The sequence below is a fragment of the Convolutriloba macropyga genome, chromosome 5 (assembly GCF_964194025.1).
Source record: "Convolutriloba macropyga chromosome 5, txConMacr16.3, whole genome shotgun sequence".
Classification (NCBI taxonomy): domain Eukaryota; kingdom Metazoa; phylum Xenacoelomorpha; order Acoela; family Convolutidae; genus Convolutriloba; species Convolutriloba macropyga.
The window spans coordinates 74696630-74720338 of NC_134472.1; the positions used below are offsets into that span (position 1 = coordinate 74696630).

Here is a 23709-nt window from a genome sequence, read left to right on the forward strand (position 1 = left end):
TGATCCAGCCACGTCTTGCGTTGACCCCCTGGAGATCGTTCAGCAGAACTACATTTTTCTGTCGGCTCCCAGGTGAAAGCTCGGAGCGCTAGACGATCGTCAATCATCCTCAGGACATGGCCAAACCATTTCAGCCTTTTGATCATGATCATTGCAGAAACTGTCGACATACGTGATCTAGCCAGTACTTATTCATTTGTCACCCTCTCCAGGTATGAAAAACATAGTATCCTTCGCAGACAACTGGTGTGAAAGCTGTCAAGTTTCTGTTGCGTTGATTTATTCATGGTCCACGTTTCAGAGCTATATAAGACCACTGATAACACGAGAGCTCTCTATAACTTGCATTTGAGGGGAATACAAAGTTGTTTGCTCTTCCAAAGCTTCTGTAAGCTCGCGAATCGCTGTCTCCCTTCCGCCAGCTTGACATTGATTTCCTTTAGGTCACAATGTCGCAAGCTCGCGAAAGAACCGAGATACTTGAAAGCTTCTACATTTTCGAACTCCACTCCATCTTGATCGTGGACATTGCAGGAGAAAATGCGAGATCTTCCAGCTTTTTCTCTGCCGCAGTATCGTGACTCGTGAATTCGTCGGCCTTTCACAGTCGCGAATTTCCTAGTGCACTTCTGACAAGTGACGCTTTTCTCTAGCCCAACAAACTTTGACGCGCTGTCTTTGACACTCTTCGAACTCTAAGACTTGCAGAATCTGGCTTCATGCACTTTGCAGCCTTTTGCAGTGTCGAAGCGACGTTTACAAACTGAACATACACAACTCTCGTCATCAGAGACAGGATATGATCTGTTTTTTGCCGTAGACAACAGATCAGCAACCACTGACCTCTCGTCGCTGCTAACTGTCACAAGCTCAGCCTCCGCTGAACTTTTCAATCTCAGTTTCTCACCAGCTAGTGTCTCGAACCAGCCCGCATTCTTCTTCTTAACCACCAGCACCTCCCTGCCAATGAGTAGTCGGAATTGGTTTTCGGCCTCAATGAGAGTCCCAAAACGGCCTTTGTGGTTTCCTGTAAGAACATCCACGTTCTTTTGAGCAATGGGTACACTGGCTCCGGGTTTTTTTTTGCATTTAACACCCATAATCTCTGTCCTCCCAACATTGATCATTTCGCCAACAGCCTCGGCCAAAGATTCAATTCTGTGTAGATTTGCTTGAACTTTGGAATCAGAGACGCCCAATAGGGTAAAATCATCGGCGAAGTCAAGATCAGCAAGACAACGTCCAATGTCCATTCTTCCTTGAACTGAATTAGCCAACACATAGTTTATCACAAGGCCAAAGAGAATAAGCCGACAATACATCACCCTGGCGAACACCAGTTTTTACGTCGAACATCTGGCCCTTCTCACCTTCTGCCTTGACGCAGCACTTGAAGCCTTCGTAACTGTTGCGGATGACAATCACAACTTTTTGTGGGAGCCCGTAATGTTTCATTATATTGTACATCATCTCGCGGTCCACCGAATCGAATGCAGCGCGGAAATCAATGAAACAAAAACTGACGTCCAATTGGAAGGCCATGCATTTCTCTAGTATTTGCCTCAACGCAAACAATTGGTCAGTGCAGCCCCTGCTCTTTCGGAATCCGCATTGTTTTTCTCTTAGCACTTGATCAAGTGCACCTTTGCATCTATTCAGGATTATTGATGCAAACACTTTTCCAGGTACCAAGAGCAGTGAAATTCCGCGATTGTTCCCACACTCCGATCTTTTTCCTTTGTTTCTGTTTAGAGCGACAACTTCTGCTAACTTCCAGTCTTGTGGAAGGTTTTCTTCAGTCCAGCACTTGTTGACAATGTCCCACAGCCATTCAGTGATTCCAATATGCGACTTTAGCATTTCGGCAGAAATATCGTCTGGTCCACATGCTTTACCGTTTTTCAGTTTACGCACGGCATATAGAATTTCATCAAACCGAATTGGACCTAGGTCTATTTCAAGACTCTCGGGCGCTTCCACTATGCTCAATACAGAATTGCCGCTTGTCGTGGTTGGATTTAACAGATTCTTAAGGTGCTCGGTCCAACGTTCCAGCCTTTCTCCTTTTGTTTTCAGAGGCTCGCCTGTGGTTGAAACTAGTTGACTTATATGAGGACTCCACTTCCAGCATAACAGTTTTGACTCCCCGAACACTTCATTCAGGTCCCCTTTGTCTGAGTGATCTTGTATTGTTTCACCTTTGTCTTTCAGCCAATGTCTTTTGTCAGATCTTAACGCTTTTCGTACTACTTTGCAGCAACTAGAGAACACTAGCAGCGCCTCCGCGCTACTATGCTTCCTCAACTGTAACTCGGCCCGTTTCCTAATCAACGCCAGGGTTTCAATTGTAATCCAGGGTTTGTGCAAACGCTTTTCGGGGATAAGTAGTTTTGTTGCCGCTGCATTAAGAACCGTTCGAAAATTTGCCCAAGATTGTTCTACGCCTTCATCAATATCGCTCTATCGTTTCATTTCTGCGCAGAAAGCTTCACGCGTTACTTCATCGTGCAACTTTGCAGAGCAGACTTTCGGTTGACTGCGTTGCTTATGTGCCCCTACTTTGAACCGCACTTCAGCAATGACCATTTAGTGATCGGTGAGAGTGATCTTTCCCCTCCTTTTCCTAACGTTGTGCAAACAACTCCTGTATCGAACCGAATAAGATATTATCTAACATCTTCTTTTGCATCTGTTGGTCAGGTGGGTTAAATGTACACCGGTGCACTAACCGGTGTCGAAACCAGGTTCCACCAATCAACAGGTCATGAGAGACACAAAAGGACAACAATTCTTTTGAAATATCATTCTCCTTGCCCATTCCAAAGGAGCCTCGGAAAGGCACGTTGACATCAGATTGTCGACCAGGTTCCGCATTGAAGTCTCCGACGAGGCAGACTCTCTCCCTCTGTTTGAAACTGGATACCAAGCTGCTAAACTGATTCAAAAAATTGTCTTTCGCTAAGTCGTAAGCTTCATTTGTGGGCTCATAACACACAATCACAACAAGGTTAGCTCGTTTCTGAGCTGCAGACTTCACATACGCCACTCGCTCACTAACAGCAACTTGCTCAGTTATGCTACCGGCAAGTATTTTTGTCACTGCAATACCAACTCCAGATTGTCTCGCTTTTGCGGTCGATAGCCAGGAGTCAATGAGAAGGAGCTTGTGGTCGCCAAGATCTATTTCCTGATCATCCAATCTTGTTTCCTGCACTCCCAGAACGTCCAAATTGTACTTCTTCAGGTCCATTTTCAGGCTTTCTAGTGAACCTGATTGAGCCAGTGTCCTGACATTAAGGGTTAAAATTCTGGTGTTTGTATTCCACTGGAGATCCTTCGCACCCCTTAACCGGGACTCGGGGCCATTTTTGTTTGAACTCATTGCATTGGGTTTTCAGGCTAATATAAAACTAGTCGCGCCACCAACTAGAGGTCCCTTGCCTCGTTAGCTCGGTGGTACTATGCATCTGCCCTACGGGCAGCTGCTGCACCACTTACCCCAGGGGACACCGCGGGGAGGAGAGGTTGGATTTTGCCCCCCACTACTACTACTAATACTACTACTACTACTACTACTACTACTACTACTACTACTACTACTACTACTACTACTACTACTACTACTACTACTTCTACTACTACTACTACTACTACTACTACTACTACTACTACTACTACTACTACTACTACTACTACTACTACTACTACTACTACTACTACTACTACTACTACTACTACTACTACTACTACTACTACTACTACTACTACTACTACTACTACTACTACTACTACTACTACTACTACTACTACTACTACTACTACTACTACTACTACTACTACTACTACTACTACTACTACTACTACTACTACTACTACTACTACTACTACTACTACTACTATAGAGTAACTTGAGGAAAATTAATCAGTACGTCTTCCTATTTCTAAACTACAGAAACAAGGAACTTTTTGGGAAATCTAATCGGCATAAAGCATCAATGAACCCCAATGTTTTTAACCAGGTCAAAACAAAAATTATTTCCCGTTTTTCCTCAAAGCGTCAAACGTTAGAAATTTTAAAAAAGACATGCATGGTGCTTCTTTCAGAAGTTTGCATCATTAAATCAGATATGGAAGAGTAAAACGAGAGAGCTTTCTTCAGTAGTATTTTAACACACGGAAACTTCATGAAAAACGGTCGATGAAAAATGGGGATCTACTGTATCCCGTGTTTTTATTTACTATGTATAAATAGCACGTGCGCCTCGGGGCGTAAAAGTTGTATGCCCACAAAACTTGGGGGGTTTAGAATGATCTAAAAATTGCATATAAATAAGACGTCCTGTTCGTTCACTAATTGCTATAAATGTCATTTAAGAACAATTGTGCTATCGGCAGTTTTGGTCACACCGTCCAGTTGGAACAATACAGCTCAATGAGAACTGCCTAAGGCAGTTCTGTAAGCCGAAAACTGGATAACGACAGTGCTTGAAAGCACTACCACTATCCTATCTTTCAGAACACAACAATAAAATCGGCCGGACAAAAAAGCGCAGACATACGAAAGTGCAACACGAAGGAGACCAATACTTCAAATTTTGTCTCGCGGCAGATAAACATACCTTAGACCTATCATTATTTGAGTAAAATCAGTAAAATTGTTAAACAAAGTGAGAGCAGAAATATTACAACACAATTCAAGTTTTCCGTCTTAACAGAACTACAAAGAGCAGCATACCGGGATGAAAAGGCTTCGTCACATTAGGAGATCCTGCTTCAACTAAAATATTCTCCTGACACTCGGATGTTTGATATCCGAAAACATTTCTTGTCGTCCAGCTCTGTAATATACTGAACACAACATCCTGTTAGTAGCCTAATTGTTGTGATAATCTTATTAAATAGCTTTGCTTGCTGGGTAGCCCTTGTTTGAAAGAGGATTTTAGTGATCTGGCTAATGATAGAGTTGGCTAGCGTATTTTTCTGTCTCAGCAATATTCTTATTGAGCCGCACAACCAAATTGAGTTGCATCAGCTTTTTTAACGATTATATATTCTCAGCGACAATCTTATTTCTCGATTTTCGTTCTGAGTCACACCGGACAGCGGTTCGGTGAGTAAGGTCTGATTTAATAAGTGGCTCCTTTTACAGTTGTTAGGTGCTTGGGGCTTACTTAGTAATCGTAGTAAAAATGCCTACTCGATCTCAGTTATCAAAGGAAGTAATGAAAAGAGAAATACCTTGCTCCAGTAAAGATTGACCTGCTGTTACAAAGGTGCTGTTACCAAGATTTTTGACATAAGTCAATCCTTCTGTTGTGGATTTTGCAGTGCGGTAAAAAAAACCAAGCCCAAAAGTTATGCCAACATCTTCGTCAATAACCTTAAAAAAGAGAATAAAGCCAGGTCCTGCATAGTTCAAAAAATTTAACAAGAACCGCTTCAACAAGACAGCAAGAGAACAAATGATTTTATCTAAGGCTCCGTACCATCAAACGACAGCAATGACCTTGATCTTATTAAGCAAATTGCCGAAGAGATCGACGTTACCCTGAACAAAAGAGATTTTGAGCCGAAGCGTATAGGTTATGTTAACGATTTCACCTGTCGACAGCTCCTACTTGTTAGGTTTCTGTCCGACTTAAAAAAAAGAGTTTTTGAGGAAGTCTAAGAACCTGAGATCCTCCAACAATTTTTCTCAGATTGATGTTGGTCCTGATTTAACAAAGTCAGACAGAGAGGCACAATTTCAAGTACGTCAAAAAAGAAGAACACTTCAGAGCAAATACCCTGGGAAAATTTTTGTGATTAAGAGTGGACGAGTGGAGGAAAGAAATGACAAAAACTTTCCCAAACAGTCGAAAGAACAATTGTTAGTGTATTATTTTTCAACGTGCAGAGCATGCTCTCAATTGAGAAGCGTTTATCTTTATCAACGCTCTTCGGTCAGAAAATGCCAAGTGTTATAGAACTTGTTGAAACGTGGCTTGATTATTCTGTCACTGACTCCAGTTCTGCGGCTTGCCGTACTCCGTTATTGCAAGAGCCGTTGGAGGCGTAAAACAACACGGTGGTCCGCTGATAGCTTTCCACAACAATTTTTGAAACAACGCTGATATTCTAGACACTTAGGTAGAAAATTTCCACTTGAGCTGTCTGATAAGATTGCCATCAACCTACCTCGCTGTATTACTTATGTACCTTCCTCCAAAAAGCTCTAATTTCTTTGTTTCTCCTTCATTTTTTCAATCCTTAGTTACTCGCTTTTTTCTCAAGTACTTGGAGCACTGCTCTACGGATAAGCTGGAGATTTAATTCTCGGTGACCTCAATTTTTCCAATATCAGCTGGGACTCTCCGATCGCTTCAAACTCTCATTATCAACGATTAATCGGTTGCCTTACACTAGATTACCTGCTTGATCAAATCGTTCGCATTCCTACACATAAACATAGTAAAATTCTCGACCTGTCTTTTGTGTCACAGCCAGAAGCATGGGAATGTGAAGTATTAGAAGCCAAATTGTCGGATCACTTTCCTCTTATTCTAAATTACGAAATAGATAACTTCTTCCGTTTTGAGTCCCAATCGGACTTTAGTCTATGCGGTAATGATTTCGAAGCTTCTCAACTCCTTGTTTGCTCTAGTTTTTGTGTCTGTTTGCTTTTAATTGATTATCCGGCTTTTTGGCTAAGTAATATAAGAATCGCCCTCTCTGCAGGTTGTAAGAAAAAACGTAAACGAAGACAAATGCTGCCTTTTTTCTACAGCTCTATAACAGTGCACTGCCTGAACATGCTAGAGTCGGCCAGGCGTCGTAGAGCATCGTTTTCAGCTCTATTGAAGCTTGAAACGGAGGTGTATGACTTCATTGAGCTGGATAAAGCCTGCTTCCTTGACTCTTGCAAACATTTTGCAATAAACGAGGCCAAGATTCTCAGGAGATTGATTGGACGGAACACCTTTCCCAAGGAAAAGTTTTGGAGAGATTGCCATGCATCTACTAATACAGAGAAAGCGAATCTGTTAAACAAAAATTTTCAATCAGTTATCATCGATTCAACTTGTTCAGCTGGCAACTTACCGCAAATGGCAAATCCTGTGGCAGAAGTTATATTTTCAGTGAACCAAATAACCAAGTTCCTCGAGATTGTGTCTTCTAGCACAAATATGACTTGTGATGGTGTACCATCATTTGTTTGGAACAGCTGTCCCAGTACTCTGGCCGGATATGTATGCTCTCTCTTCTCATATATTAATAATACCAATGAATGGCCGAACTTTTGGAAGTGCGCATACGTTACTCCGATTTTTGAAAAGGTTCCAAAAGCGATGTAGAAAACTATAGACCGATCTCTATCCTGGCAGGATTTTCTTTTGTATTGGAAAAAATTATTTTTGATTACCTATATTGCGTTTTTCGCTCACAGCTGAGCGCTTGGCAGCACGGATTTTTAGTGGGAATGCAACCATCAATTAAATTTTAGTATGCCTCCACGATATCTATGAGAATTTTGATAGTAATTCCGAGCAAATAAAAGTTTACCTTGACTTTTGATACTGTGAATCATAACATATTACTTTGCAAATTGGCATACTTTGGACTAAACAAAAGTTTTTTAAAACTGATAAAGACTTATCGCACTAACAGAACTCAAAGAGTTCAGATCGATGGATGTCTGTCTGACTGCGAGTCTATTTCAAGCGGTGTTTCAAAGGTAGTGTTCTTGGCCCTCTCCTCTTTTCAATCTATGTAGATGACATGCTGGCTTTGCCTTCTTCTTCAACTTGTTTTTTTACGTCGACGATACGAAGTTGACATGCCCGTCTGAAAATATCATTTTCAATTTGCAACATTTGCAACAAGATCTTGAGCGTCTCTCAGAGTGGTGCAGAGACAATAGCATGATGTTCAGTTCAAACAAATGCGTCTTTTTACATCTCTCAGAGAAGACAATTGGCAGTCTTTTTTTATTGACGATTACCAGCTCCAGAGAGTTGATTCAATATCCGATCTTGGATTACAAGTATAAAAAACACTCAAATGGGAAGCCCACGTACGTGGTAAACTCATGAAAGCGCGACAGAATTTTAATTATCTCCGACACTCTGTGCCCTATTGCGTTCCTTCTAAATTAAAATTCAACCCGCGTGCGTGATGTTCTTGCTTCTCTACGCTTCTCCAGCCTGGCATGCTGACGCTACTCATGTGCGACTCTTGGAGATTTTCTATTGGAAAAGGCTATGTTGGTGTTTTGGTTATAGTGAGTATAAATCTATTTTGTGTCTCTCAGAGAATCTCCCTATTGCCTATCAACTTATTGATCGTGATTTGAAGTTCTTCATCAGCATTGTTTAAGGCAAAAGTTGTGTTCCCTTCAGTCAGTATTTCAGTCTTGAACGATCCGACAGATGTCTCCGCAGCGGTCAAGCAGTTCATCTCGTTGTCAATACATGAGCCAGGAAGCTGACCGCCAAGTCGTACATTAACCGCATTTAAACTGTTGTAAATTATTTTAATGATGTGAGTGATTTAGATTTACTCTATCCTCCAATAGGTTGCAAAAATCGCTTGCTAAAATTCTTTATTGATCCGCGAAACTGCAAATTTGAATGCAATCAAACCGGTACGTAGTAAATAAAGTGTCCATGTCCTATATGTGTATCTTACTATCCCTTCTTTTGTGCAGTTTTTTTTCTACTCAGCTTTCTGTACATATCTTAATTTGTTAATGCTAAAATTCCATCAGTTTGGTAAATTGAAGTCTTTTTCTACTACTACTACTACCACTACTACTACTACTACTACTACTACTACTACTACTACTACTACTACTACTACTACTACTACTACTACTACTACTACTACTACTACTATTACTACTACTACTACTACTACTACTACTACTACTACTACTACTACTACTACTACTACTACTACTACTACTACTACTACTACTACTACTACTACTACTACTACTACTACTACTACTACTACTGCTGCTGCTGCTGCTGCTGCTGCTGCATCGCAGAGCACATGGAATTGGATCGATCCTTCTCTGAGACAATTTTAACAGCACGTTTGTTTCCTTTGCAAAAAGCAAAAGTCCTGGCTTGAAAGCACCCAGGGATTGAGGCAACAGTTTTAGAAACCATTACAATACACTTGAAAATGGAAAATAGCAGCATTAGGTCTTAGAAGTAGAGAAGAACGTAATTCGATGTAACAGAAGCATCAGTTGACAGTTCAGATAAATAGCCGCTTTTCAAGGCAATGCTCAGAAAAAGCGTAGGTGAAAAGTAAAAGTGCTCCTAAAATAGTGTTCAAAAGCGCCAATTAACTTGAACTAGCCAAAATAACAGCCTTCCGTCCTCAAAAACAGCTTCAATTGAGGCGTCTTCAATTTCTCGTCGTCTTAGTGTCATAGAGCCTCGAATGCAGAGGATGGAGCTAGATAAGAGAGCGATGCTCAATTTCGTTCTTAGATACGACATGTCCATTTTCACGCAGAGAACTTAGATATGCGCTGTTCCACCAGAGCATGCAAAGACAAGTAAACAAACGTTAATTTCTCAACATTAATCAATTTTGTTCATTTTTAGCCTGACAGATTCCTGATTCTTGTAGTCTCTGCTACTGCTATCACCGCAACCTTTCGCTAGCAGCTTGGAAAGTTTAATTAAAAAGTTTTCTCAAATCCGGATTCCCAGTGTCCGTTGGCCTTGATTTCTAATGCATCATCATCAGTTGATATGAAATTAAAAGCCAATCAATCTAATTCTAAATATAAGATCGAACGTTTTCTCTATAACTAACATCGTCAGGAAATCAATTTTTTATGAGTGATTTCAACGAAAAAGGAAATATATCAACAATATTACAAAGATCAAATTTTTGAGTTCATGCAAATTGATCTACTTCTTTAAATCGAAATTTCGAAAATCCTTGGTTTTCAACAATCAAAATATGTCGCTATATTTTCTCCATTTCTGAAAAGTTGAGAGACTATTTTCCGACAGCAGCGTAATTTTTCAATTTTTTGCATACATTTTTCGCTAAAAATTTTTTGAACAAGCTGACTCACATAACAAACTAATAATTGAGGTTCAGCTGCCGCCCACTGTATTCGACGCACTTGTTTACCTTCGGATTACATTGCCCTGTTTGCTATGCCACCACGGTGATCAATTTCTTAGTGTCGTGGCACTGGTTAATGATTCGCCAATTAAAAGTTTTTGACGAATTGCAGCGGTCGCTAACGTGCTGACCGACCGTTGAATCAAATTTTTGGGTCTCTGTCAATCTCGTGGTTACTTGACGTCAAGTCTCGACATACGTGGATTCACAATCTTTACATGAAAAATTATCAAAAACCACGTGAGGTTTCAGATTTTGTATTGAAACTCGACTTAAGTGAAAGCAAGCAAGTTTTCAGTTTCCTATTTGTAGAAATAATATTTGACCGAGATGTTTTCTATAGATCTTCTTTAAATCGCACGCTTAAATTGCCTCGTGATTGCGTTCAAAAGGTGGGGATACCAGTTTCTGCCAATGGTATATTTGTTTTGGTGTTTGAGGTTTTTCAGTTCCCTACAACACGTGCTTCGAGAGCTTCGCTTACAGATTTCGCAATCCAACATTCAGGGTACTGGTTTTTCAACCATATATCTTAATTTCTTATAAGTGCTACGTCAAAATTTTTTCAACTACTTGTGCAACGATAAACCTATGCACAGTGCCTTGCACTGTATTTCTCCTACGATGCAATGGGGCAAAACTACAAAAATTTAAATTCTTTAGAGGTATCAGTAGGCTTTCGGAACCATTTGCCTACAAATATATATTAATATCAAGAAAAGCCAGTTTGTCGTTTACATTTAGATTTCGTAACGTAAATTGAAGATTTTTGAGCAATGTGTTAACGTTTTCGAGCAAGTGTTCGCTTGTCGATTTTGTTGGTACACACAATATCGTCAATATCTTGCGCTAAAAAACCTTCTCATTTACTTGAGATCTGTTTTTTTTGGTAATTTATTGCAGTGACTATAGCACCATACAAAATCCTCCAATACTTTGTATTCGTCATTGCTTTTTCTGTCACTTTGCATAAAACCATTTTAGCGAATCGTTCACATTATACTCTTGTACAATTGCAAACTAAATTTCTTGAACAAACTAGGCATATCTCACTGAGATCTTTCTCCAAGCCCGGATCACGAATACAACTTTGGTTTTTAGGTTGCTCTTTGATCAATTTCATCGAAATCGTTGTCAAGATGACCAGTAAAGATGCGCCCACTGCTATTCCGTCAACTTGGCAGCACCATCTATTGTTACAATTGAAATGTTCATTTGTAACAACCAATTTGACCAGAGGTTTTTATGTTGATCGGGAGACTGGTCACTTGATTAAAGGAATCTTAGAGGTACTTCTATCGCTTCCAAAAGAGTCACATTTGTGTCGAAACTTTTCACGTCTAACGAGACTATCTGTTCGTTGTCATCAAGCACAAATAGCTCAAGTTCTTTACGTGCATCAAGAGTGGATGTTTCAAAATTTGCTCCGGGTGACTTCTCAAAAAGAGGCGTGAGAAATTTGTTTAAGTTGTGGTAGCTACTCCCAGGAATCGATAGAATTCGTCTCAGTGGCGTGTCTATTTTAAAAGAAATTGCTAAACATTTTAAACGCAGGATGAGTTCCTGTTGTTTGGAATCTGCGGTACATTCGTTCAAATCCTGTTTCCTCATTTCTACCGAGGTGCTTTTTTTAGCTTTTACAATTTTATTATCGTTCTCAGTTTCAATTTTTTAAAATTGCCGACAATAAAGTACCACGAGGAGTTTCTATTGCTTTTCCTTCTTCATTACGCAATAACCACTCCCTTTGTCAAACTGCACAGCCAATGGTTTGTTCTCCTTGATGTTTTATCTACCTTGAGAAGGACGCGGTCAATGGGTGTCTCTCTCACGTTTTTGGAATACCATTTGGTCGCACACTCGATTTTGCAAAGTTTTCATCAAAAGTTCCATTTTTGCGTATTAATTCGACAGGTGCATTTACATCCAGCAGAAAATGGATCTCATTGAATTTGCCGTGGACTGGATGTTTTGGGCCATAAGAGAGCATTTCTTTAACAAAAACATGCAATTTGACATCATCGAGTGTTCTTATTGCAAAGTTGTTTGTCGCACGAAACGGTTTATCTTATCAAATTTTTCTCCAGCTTCAAAAGCGTTTTAGGATTTTGTTCTATCAAAAGGGATTGATAATTGTTGTTTATACTAAAAGTAATTGGTAACAACCATTGGTAAAAACAATTGGTCTCAGCGTTTTCTCTAGCATTTTTGGGCTCTTCAATTAACAATTTTAGATGAAACTTATGCACCGCTTGCTCAGAAAGAAACATTCGTTTTTGCAACTCAAAACTTGAGAAAATTGGGAATCAAATCATTTTTCAAACAGCGTTCCAGAAAAAATATCCTCAATTTTGCTTTCACGCGTTTTTCAAAATGTTTCGTGTGTTTTGAGTACGCCTTTCATTTTTCATGTTTTCGTAGCGCAAGTCTCATCCAATCGACCGGCTTTATTTGAGCAGACAGTTGCATCTTGCACAGGAAGTCCACCAGAACTACGGACAACACCGTTCTTAAGTAACCGCTTGGCTTCTTTAGCATGACGCTTTTGTCTGGCTTTTTGCTGTTTCCTACCTACTTTCCGTCTACCTCTACTTTTGCTCAATAACCCGTTGACCTTGATTTCTAATGCATCATCATCAGTTAATATGAAATTAAAAGCCAATCAGTCTAATTCTAAACTTAATATCGAACGTTTTCGCTATAACTAGCATCGTCAGGTTATCAATTTTTTCTTTGAGTGATTTCAACAAAAAAGGAAATATATCAACAATATTACAAAGATTAAATTTTTGAGTTCATGCAAATTGATCTACTTGTTTAAATCGAAATTTCAAAAATCCTTGGTTTTCAACAATCAAAATATGTCGCTAACTTTTCTCCATTTCTGGAAAGTTCAGAGACTATTTTCCGACAGCAGCGTAATTTTTCAATTTTTTGCATACATTGTTCGCTAAAAATTTTTCGAACAAGCTGACTCACATAACAAACTAATAATTGAGTGTCAGCTGCCGCCCCCGGTATTCGACGCACTTGTTTAACTTCGGATTTCGGTGCCCTGTTTGCTATGCCTCCACGGTGATCAATTTCTCAGTGTCGCTGCACTGGTTAATGATTCGCCAATTAAAAGCTTTTGACGAATTGCAGCAGTCGCTAACGTGCTGCCCGACCGTTTAATCACATTTTTGGCTCTTTGTCATTCTCGTGGTTACTTGACGGCAAGTCTCGACATACGTGGATTCACAATCTTCACATTAAAAAATATCAAAAACCACGTGAGATTTCAGATTTTGTATTGAAATTCGACTTAAGTGAAAGCAAGCAAGTTTTCAGTTTCCTATTTGTAGAAATAATATTTAACCGAGATATTTTCTGTAGATCTTCTTTCAATCGCACGCTTAAATTGCATCGTGATTGCGTTTAAAAGGTGGGATACTAATTTCTGCCAATGGTATATCTTTTTTGGCATTTGAGGCTTTTCTGTTTCCCTCAAAACAAGTGCTTTGAGAGCTTCGCATACAAATTTCGCAGTCCAACATTCAGGGTACTGATTTTTCAACCATATATCTTAATTTTTTATAAGTGCTTCTTCAATATTTTTTCAACTTTTTGTGCTACGGAAAACCTATGCACAGTGCCTTGCACTATATTTCTCCTTTGATGCAATGGGGCAAAACTACGAAAGTTTAAATTCTTTAGGGGTATCAGTTGGCTTACGGTACCATTTGCCTACACATATGTATTAATATCAAGAAAAGCCAGTTTGTCGTTTACATTTAGATTTCGAAACGTAAATTGAAGATTTTTGAGCAATGTGGTAACGTTTTTGAGCAAGTGTTCGCTTGTCGATTTTGTTGGTACACACAATATCGTCAACATCTTGCCCCAAAAAAACCTTCTCATTTACATGAGATCTGTTTTTTTGGTAATTTATTTTAGTGACTATAGCACCACACAAAGTCCCCCAATACTTTGTATTCGTCATTGCTTTTTCTGGCACTTTGCATAAAACCATTTTTGCGAATCGTTCACATTCTAATCCTGTAAAATTGCAAACTAATTTTCTTGAACAAACTAGGCATATCTCACTGAGATCTTTCTCCAAGCCCGGATCACGAATACTACTTTGGTTTTTTGGGTTGCTCTTTGATCAAAGTCATCAATATCGTTGTCAAGATGACCGCAAAAGATGCGCCCATTGCTATGCCGTGAACTTGGCAGTACCATCTATTGTTACAATTGAAATGTTCATTCGTCACAACGAATTTGACCAGAGGTTTTTATGTTGATTGTTTTATATCGGGAGACTGGTCACTTGAATAAAGGCATCTTAGAGATATTTCTATTAGTTCAAAAACAGTCACATTCGTGTCGAAACTTTTTACGTCTAACGAAACTATCTGTTCGTTGTCATCAAACACAAATAGCTCATGTTCTTTACGTGCATCAAGTGTGGATGTATCAAAATTTGCTCCGTGTAATTTCTCAAAGAGAGGCGGGAGAATTTTGTTTAAGTTGTGGTAGCTACTCCCAGGATTTGATAGAATTCGTCTCAGTGGCGTGTCTATTTTTTAAAAAACATTTGCTAAACAATTTAAACGCAGGATGTGTTCCTGTTGCTTTGAATCTGCGGTACATTCGCTCAAATCCTGTTTCCTCATTTCTATCTAGGTGCTTTTTTTAGCTTTTACAATTACATTATCGTTCTCAGTTTCTATTTTTTTAATTTGATGACTATAAAGTACATCGAGGAGTTTCTATAACTTTTCCTTCTTCACTACGCAATAACCATTCCGTTTGTCAAACGGCACAGCCAAGAGTTTGTTCTCCTTGATGTTTTATCTACCTTGAGAAGAGAAGGACGCGGTCTATGGGTGTCTCTCTCACGTTTTTGGAATACCATTTGGTCGCACACTCGATTTTGCAAAGTTTTCATCAAAAAATCCGTTTTTGCGTATTGATCCGACAAGTACATCTACATCCAACAGAAAACGGATCTCATTGAATTTGCCGTGGACTTGATGTTTTGGGCTGTAAGAGAGCTTTTCTTTGACAAAAACAAGCAATTTGATAGCATCGAGTGTTCTGACTGCAAGGTTGTTTGTCGCACGAAGCGGTTTATCTTGTCGAATATTTTTCCAGCTTCAAAAGCGTTTTAGGATTTTGTTCTGTCAAAAGCGATTGATATTTGTTGCTTATACTAAAAGCAATTGGTAACAGCCATTGGTAAAAAAACAATTGGTGTCAGCGTTTTCTCTAGCATTTTTGGGCTCTTCAATTAACAATCTTAGCTGAAACTTATGCACCGCTTGCTCAGAAAGAAACGTTTGTTTTTACAACTCAAAACCTGAGAAAATTGGGAATCAAATCTTTTTTCAAACAGCGTTCCCGAAAAAATATCCTCAAATTTGCTTTCACGAGTTTTTCAAAATGTTTCGTGTGTTTTGAGTACGCCTTTCATTTTTCATGTTTTCGTAGTGCAAGTCTCATCCAATCGACCGGTTTTATTTGAGCAGACAGTTGCATCTCGCACAGGAAGTCAACCAGAACTACGGACAACACCGTTCTTAAGTAACCGCTTGACTTCTTTAGCATGACGCTTTCTGCTGTTTCCTACGTACTTTCCGTCTACCTCTACTTTTGATCAATAAACCTGTTAGGTCCATTGAATGCTTCCACAGAAATTCCAGTGGGTGCAATTTTTGTGATGCTTACTGATGCAGGGCTCTTCTGCTTTAGACACCATGTGAGCAGCTGTTTCCTTCGTGAGAAGATATGTTTTGTTACCAGGAGTTATCAGGATTACAGTTGTAAGCAAGTGGCTAATAATATCTGGTGCCCTTTTTGTTGACAGTAGATTACTGCCTAGAATTGAAAGCTGTTACTCCTCAAGTATTTGCCGTGCTCAGTGTTTTTTTGTTTGAACGGTGCTTAGTCAAGGTGTTATTGATAAGGTCGTGCCAATTAACTAGGTCGGTCACGTCGCCATCTCAACCACTTGCTGTGGTGTATTAGGTACTACACGTTCTTCAGTTAGTTGTAGGCGTACGGGTAAAAATTCATGCTTTGATTTCGCTTTGATGTGTGGTAGGATGTCCCGTTTGGTTTTGTGAACAATAGTTTTTAATTCTTGAAAAAGCGAACTTGCCGCCACAATTTTCATGATGCTCTAATATTTTTTCATGTCAGACTAACATTTCAATTATTGAATTAATCATCAGTTGAATTTTGGAAATAATCAAACGTTCTTGCAATAACTTGCATCGTCAGGAATTCAAAAATTTTTCAGTTAACGATTTTAGATTAGGTATTCAGCAATGTTTAGCAACCAAAAACTTGGAGTTTTAATTCTGCATACATAAATTTTTATTGGTTTTAGCTCTTGCCCAACTTTTCAATGTATCAGTACACTCTAAAATTGGTGATAATCTCCAGTTCGTTTGCATTGTTATGTGGTTATATAGAACTATATCCGTCTCAGTTTAGTGGGCCAATATGTGCTGTTTATTACATAGTATTGTGCTATTTAACAGCAAATAAATTTCAACTGGGGGCGTAAAAAACACTGGAAAGACAAACAGAATAGAAACGCAGTGAGATCAGTGAGTTTTTGTTTTTGATACAGTGAGATCTTATTTGAAATCAGATTATTACATGCGAGGTGACTATAAATTAATTCACATGTATGAGAAGCGAAGAAAAAACAAGTGTTTTGAGTCGTATTCCAAGTTATATGAAAATTACGCTTCAAAACACTAAGATATCTGAAGTTAAAGTCTCATTTTCAATGAATGCAGTTTTTACGAAAACTCCACTATGGTGGAACAATTATTCCAGTAGGAGGAGCAACACGTATTCAGGAAGCAAGAGGTTGTAGTCTCACAGCCAGTGGTCTAAGCTTCGAAACCATGCCACAAGAAAGCTTAGAAACGCAAATTGTTGTTAAAAAACGGGAAGTTATGTAAGATCTACAATCAGCAACAAAAAATGAAAAAAAAATTAAGTCACTTTTAGCATAGTAGCTGCCCGTGATCAATATTCTATATCTTTAGTTGATTGAGCGTGGTATTTGTTTAAAATGCCAAGTTGGAAGTTAATTTAATGAATAGATTAAAGTGGAAAAATTTGGTTTAAATAAATAAAGCATCAGTAGAGTGGTTAGCTCTGATGGTAGGTTTGGTGTTCAATGAATGAACATAATCCTTGTTTTGGTCAGTAACCGATATCAGATCTATAATCGTGATAAACCAGCCAAATCAACGAAGACATAGCAATTTCGTTGATTTTTCTCGAAAACGGAGCTTTGTCTAATCAAAAGTCTATTTGTTTTTCTTTACACCTGTCAAGTTTGTGTCAGTCATAAATCAGTTTGAAGTCAATTTTTATTTTAAATCTGTGACCCTAAACCCATGGATTGTGGTACATATTTATTTTTATAAACGTATACAAGCCGCATTGCCCCCTCTTATTAAGAATAGAGATTTACTCCTCAATAAGATTCAAACAATAATTTCAATAACAGCTCTCGATTTTTGAATATCTTACAACACAAAAGTTTGTTATTTCTGATGAAAAGTTTCAATATCAGTTTTGTCGATCATAACATTCTCTTTCCCATTGATGGTCTTGAAGAAGACATCGTCGCCACCAGCATGAATGTGCGTCAATGGGGTCAATTTGGGGTAGTGTTTCTTAATCTTATCTTTTGATTCAGAATTGTTTTGCCAAAAAAATATATAACGATGTAGACCGATTCATAATGCTTTTGTTTCGAATTCCGAACATATATTTCTCTGTGACCCTTATTTTAGCCTTTTCGTTTTTAGAAATTTCTTTTGTCGATCAATGGCAGGATCTTTTCTTCGATATTCTCTGGCCAAGTACTGGTTGTAGTTTTCCAGCTGCCAAAGCTCCGACCCCAATTGGTCGTTCGCCTTCACATTTTCTCGCTGGCTTCGTCTTCCTTTGACGTTTAAATTGGCCATTTGTTGTTTCCATAAATCAATGGACTGCTCGTGTTCAGCGTTTCTGGCTGCTGCTGCCTTTAAATTATTCCGTATAGCCCAACAATCGGCGCTCCTCTTGCCCAATGCTTACTTTGTTGCTTTTTGGCCTTGTCACAGTGTTTATCCAGTTTCTGTTGAAGTTCGAGAAGTTCTTTTTGAAAAAAAGTGTTTGTATTCTTCAACCTCTCTAATTGCGCGCACTGATTTTGCAATTTCACTTCAGTCTGCGGAATTCGCGACCGACTATTGACGGCTGCCAGAGTTTCTAGCGTAGACACTTACCAATTTGTGAGATCTCGCTGTCTGCTATAATGAACAAACGCCTCTTTTTGATTCAAAAAGTTCCCAATGTCTTCAGTCTTGATCTGGAAATTTTTCTTTTATTTGGTCATTAAATCAAGACAACCATTTTTTCTTTTTTTTTGTTTCGATCTCGAAACGTTTCCATTTTTTGGTGTTGATCTCAAGACTACAGTTTTTTTGTCTCAAACAAAAGACAATTTTTTTTCTTTTCTCTGGTCTCGAACTCCTAGCGTTTCCATTTTTCTGGTCGTTATCTCAAGACTACATTTTTTGTGCTGGAATTCAAGAAATTTTTTTCTTTTTCTTTTTTGTTCTTGAACTAAAGAAAATCTTTTTCGCCTTATTTTTAACAAATCAACCATTTTTTAAGGACTCTATCTCTTCAATCATTTTCTGTTCTTGGTGTTCGATTAATAATTTGAGTTATTGATTGAACATACGTGTTCCCGTCACTGGGTCAAGATTTCGCTATAGTTGTTTGCAAGTTTTTGCAAGCTAAACGCTCCATTAAAAACTAATCCTAAACAGATGAACCATTGAGCAAAAATCTTTCCAAAAGTGAAGTAGACTGTTTAAACCGACACAGCAATATCCTTCACATTTACCCAAATGTATAAGCCTTCGTTTTTAAATTTCAGAAAAACTGTTAATTCAAATGCTAGAAAATATTCTTGCTGACAATGGTCGTTCCAGTGAACAAAAGTTTTATAACTTGATTTTTGATTGGAGTCTCGGAATGCTTCTCAACTATTAAATCTTTTAGAATTATGGCGAATTGTTCGAGCAGTTTGGATCTCTTTTAAGTCTGATCTGGCAAAAAGGCCACGATGTAGGTTTTGATAACTTACATTTAAGTGACATAAGTGAATTCGCTCGCTTGTCGTAAAACTTTTTCATTTGTCGACTTGCTGACTTTAAAGCTTCTATATCTGAAAATCTGGAATGGCTAAAATTTTGTTCTGCCAATTTTTTTCACAGGTTCCTTCGTTTAAAGGGTAGATTGATTTTACTTGTCTAGAATTTTTTGTACAAAAAATGACAAGGCCATAAACGTTGCTTTTTAAGTGCAGACATTGTATATGTCGCTTCATACATAAAAATTTTTAATTTAATCTCTGGCTGAACCTCCGCTTATATCAAATTACCTTTTTCTATTGTTTTCAATGCCCGAATTCTGTTATCACAGTTTCTACTGTGATCTGGAGAAACGGTCTTTGTTGATAAGATTTTGTCAAAATGATACCAAAGTAATTTGAAAAAAAGTGAAGGAGAAGCAAAAATGGCTAGCAATGCTAAACACAAAAACAATTACACTTCATCAAACGATGCTCCAGACAAACTCGCCCTTCTTTTTGATTCTTTTTATTTATTTTTGAACTTTCCTGAAACGCAAACATCATCAGTTTCCTGACTGCTAAAGTACTCTCGATATTGCTCAGTAAAGTGATTCTGTAATTTTTCAGGTAATTTTTCTGTAATTTCAATCGGCAGCTAGACCTTGCAGCCATTTTGGTCACTATTAATCTTTTCTTCAGTTCTTTTTTTTTACTAAAAGTTTTCTGTGATTTTTTCTTGATTTGAATTTTTTGTTTCTGCTGCTTTCTTTCAAGTACGTTGTTTAGGTTTCGAAGAATTTTCACTTCCTCCCTCTACAACTTTGTTTGCCTTCTATTGCCCTTCGGGTTTTTCTCGCTCTGATTCTTTAGCTTCATTCTCAGACGTGCCAATTGTAATTTTTAGTGAATTGTTAGAAACATTAGCTTCAGGTTGATTTCCTGAGTTTAGATTACTTTCACTGTCGGTGATTGATTCTAATAATTTCATCATCGTCTGAGCTGTTCAAATTGATATTTTTCTCATCCTTAACTGTTGTTCTTTGTTTGGCCTGCAAGTCAGGCGTGAAAGATTTTTCTCGTGTTTTTTTCAATCGTTAGAATAGACCTTAATAGCTCCTCTACCTTGAATTTCAAATTGTTCATATTTTCAGTTTTTTGTTTGGCTTCTAATAGAAAGAATTAAATTTTCTTGTTTGTTTTTTAACGCTGGGATGAGAACTATTACTTCTTGACCAACTTTTTAGCTCCGTCCATACTTACATCAACCATAATAGGTCTTCTGGCATTCTTGTTCGACATCCATAAGTTCTTGCATCAACTTATGAGTTTCCTGTAGTTTTTGTTTCGTTGTGAAAACATAGTCACTCAAAGATAAATATATTGCCAAAACTTAGAGATAATTGCTAAAACGGATGACTAGATTTCCATTTAGTTAGCGAATGTTGATGATTCTGCTTAGTGCTTTTCTTCTTTAGGCACACATCACATATTTCTATAGAATTCCCTACGTCCCTTCTGAAGAACGCCCGATAAAACCTTTCACAAGGCCTTCGTTAAGTTTTCTCAATCCCAAAGTGAAACTCGCTAGGAGAGTCATGCAACAGCTAATGCACGTTAGACACTCTCCTCCGTGTTACCAGCATTTGTTGAATGGTTTCAAAATTTGTTCTGCATTGTGTATTCGATACAAAAGCTTGGTTCTGTTTTGTGTGTTCGATACAAAACTTTTCTATGAGACAAAATATTGTATACTGAACCCAGTATTTCTATAACTTCTTTTCTGCTCGCTTCTTTTTTCACCGTGGTTCTGGTTCTTTTCTTTAGTACCCAAGAACAAAATTCTTTGACTTAATGTTAAACATATTGCGCTCTGTGTTGTGCTAGAGAGGCGGTCCATAGTTATTGACAGGGGAAAACCCATTACCAAAAACGCTGGGCCGTTTTCTGTTACACTATGGATTGATTATCGATGTGCCATCATCGCTAAGGGTAGAAAATTGGTCCACTCATCTTGATATTGGTCTATATATTTTGAGAAGCATTCTTCTATTGTTCGAATTGTTCTTTCAATCATAGCGTTCCCTTGTGAGTGGTAGGATGTTTTTGATGTCAGCTGAATTCCTAGTTCACTGCTGAGACTACGAAACAATTTTGACATAAAGTTCGACCCTTGGTCGCTGTCTAAGTTGACTGGACAGCAGAATCTTATAATCTGGTGTTCAATAATTGCTCTAGCCACGGTTTTTGCATCTTGATGGGGTAAAGCTACGGCTTCGTACGATTTTTTGAGTTGATTTCAATTAGCAAAATGTACTTGTTTTCCTTGCACTTGGGAAGCGGACCCGAGTGTCATGATATCGAGAGATAATTGCCAAAACGGATGAATAGATTTCCATTTAGTGAGCAAATGTCAATGATTCTGCTTAGTGCTTTTCTTCTTTAGGCACACATCACATATTTCTTTAGAATTCCCTACGTCCCTTCTGAAGAACGCCGATAAAACATTTCACAAGCCCTTCGTTATGTTTTCTCAATCCCAACGTGAAATTCGCTAGGAGAGTCATGCAACACCTAATACACGTTAGACACCCTCCTACGTGTTACCAGCATTTGTTGAATGGTTTCAAAATTTGTTCTGCTTTGTATATTCGATACAAAACCTTGGTTCTGTTTTGTGTGTTTTTGATGTCAGCTGAATTCATAGTTCACTGCTTAGACTACAAAACAATTTTGACATAAAATTCTACCCTTGGTCGCTGTCTAAGTTGACTGGACAGCAGAATCTTATAATCTGGTGTTCAATAATTGCTCTAGCCACGGTTTTTGCATCTTGATTGGGTAAAGCTACGGCTTTGTACGACTTTTTGGGTTGATTTCAATTAGCAAAATGTAATTGTTTTCCTTACACTTGGGAAGGAGACCCGAGTGTCATGATATCGAAAGATACTTGCCAAACGGATGGCTAAATTTCCATTTGGTGAGTGAATGTGGATGATTCTGCTTCATGCTTTTCTTCTTTAGGCACACATCACAATCACATATTTCAATAGAATTCCCTACTTCCCTTCTGAAGAACGCCCGATACCTTTCACAAGCCCTTCGGTATGTTTTCTCAACCCCATGGTGAATTGCGCTAAGAGAATCATGCAAAAGCTAATGCACGTTAGACACTCTCCTCCATGGTACCAGCATTTGCTGAGTGGTTTCAAAATTTGTTCTGTAGTGTGTATTCGATACAAAACCTTGGTTCTGTTTTTTGTATTCGATAGAAGACCTTTTTTATGAGACAAAGATTTGTATACTGAACCCAGTATTTCCATAACTTCTTTTCTGCTTGCTTTTGCCGTGGTTCTGGTTTTTTTTGTTTAAAACCCAAGAAAAAAATTCTTTGAGCAGTTTGTCATTTTGCTGCAAATCTAGAAGTACTACTCTCTGCTGTTCAACAGCCAACTTCAACAACCATAGTCATCTCCAAATTTAAATGTCAGTAGTTACCTGCTCAAAATATTGACATCTTACACAGAGAAACAGGCTCAAATGGGATCTAGTTTTGCATTGTTTTCTCTGAAAAATACGCTGTTTCATCGGCCATTGTTTGTATGGGATAAATATTTTTGTTTTAATCATGGCGTGACAAGCATTTTTTACGTCTAAGACTAATTAAGAATCTGCATTTTCCCTAAAATTTTGTTAGTTCAAAGACTGGAGACGAGCAAAATGAGAAAAGTAGAGTAGTATTGACGTCATAGGAGCTAACTCTACAAAGAAATAATTTCTGTGTTCCAGTGTCAGTCCAACTGGACATTCGGATGTTTCTCCAAAATCTAATCTGTATCCAGCAATTTTTTTTTAATTTTTGATTAAAAAATTTTCCATAAATTTTTTTTGTCTGTACAAAAAATTTGAGTCCGTGGAATCAAACTTCGAAAGAGTCTTAGCTCTGTTTCTTTATCTACTTTTGTATCCAATTTTTCAACCTGTAGCAATTACGCAAGAGTGTCGCTGAATTTTTTCCCAACTCCTATAGTCTTCGATAAGTTATGGCAGTTCTCAGGTCTTGAGAAACAAAACTTATCTGTACTAAGCGTGTTTTTGAATTGATTTGTTTTGATTTTCAAAGAGAACTTTTTTTCTGTAATTAACGATATAATTGATTGTTCAATAGGATGTACATAATTTGCTTGTTTGGGACTCCAGCAAATGAACTTTGCTATCCGAGTTCGTGGGGATATAGTAACGTTGAAAAGTTTCAATTTCAAAATCCTAACTTTTGTTCTTTGTTGTGAATGAAAATTTGTCTGAATCAAGAGAGGTATCGCAAATGCCTGACTTATTTCTCGAATAAAGAAGATGTCTCATTTATTTAACGGCAGCTTTAAATGCGGTAGCTAGTTTGAAAATGGAGACTTCGACAATGTTTTGATGGTTTCGCT

At 38.2% G+C, this 23709-nt stretch overlaps 2 protein-coding genes across 3 annotated transcripts in view; both read left to right on the forward strand.

Moving 5' to 3' along the window:
• The window catches only part of LOC142339644 (uncharacterized), a 615633-nt gene that overhangs the window by 427191 nt on the left and 164733 nt on the right, over positions 1-23709 (forward strand). The window lies entirely within an intron of this gene.
• LOC142339651 (uncharacterized) overlaps positions 4881-23709 on the forward strand; it is a 349015-nt gene continuing 330186 nt past the window's right edge. Inside the window, exon 1 of the mRNA XM_075389842.1 lies at positions 4881-4900. The gene's annotated coding sequence lies outside the window, so the exon portion shown is untranslated. The remainder of the gene's footprint in view (positions 4901-23709) is intronic.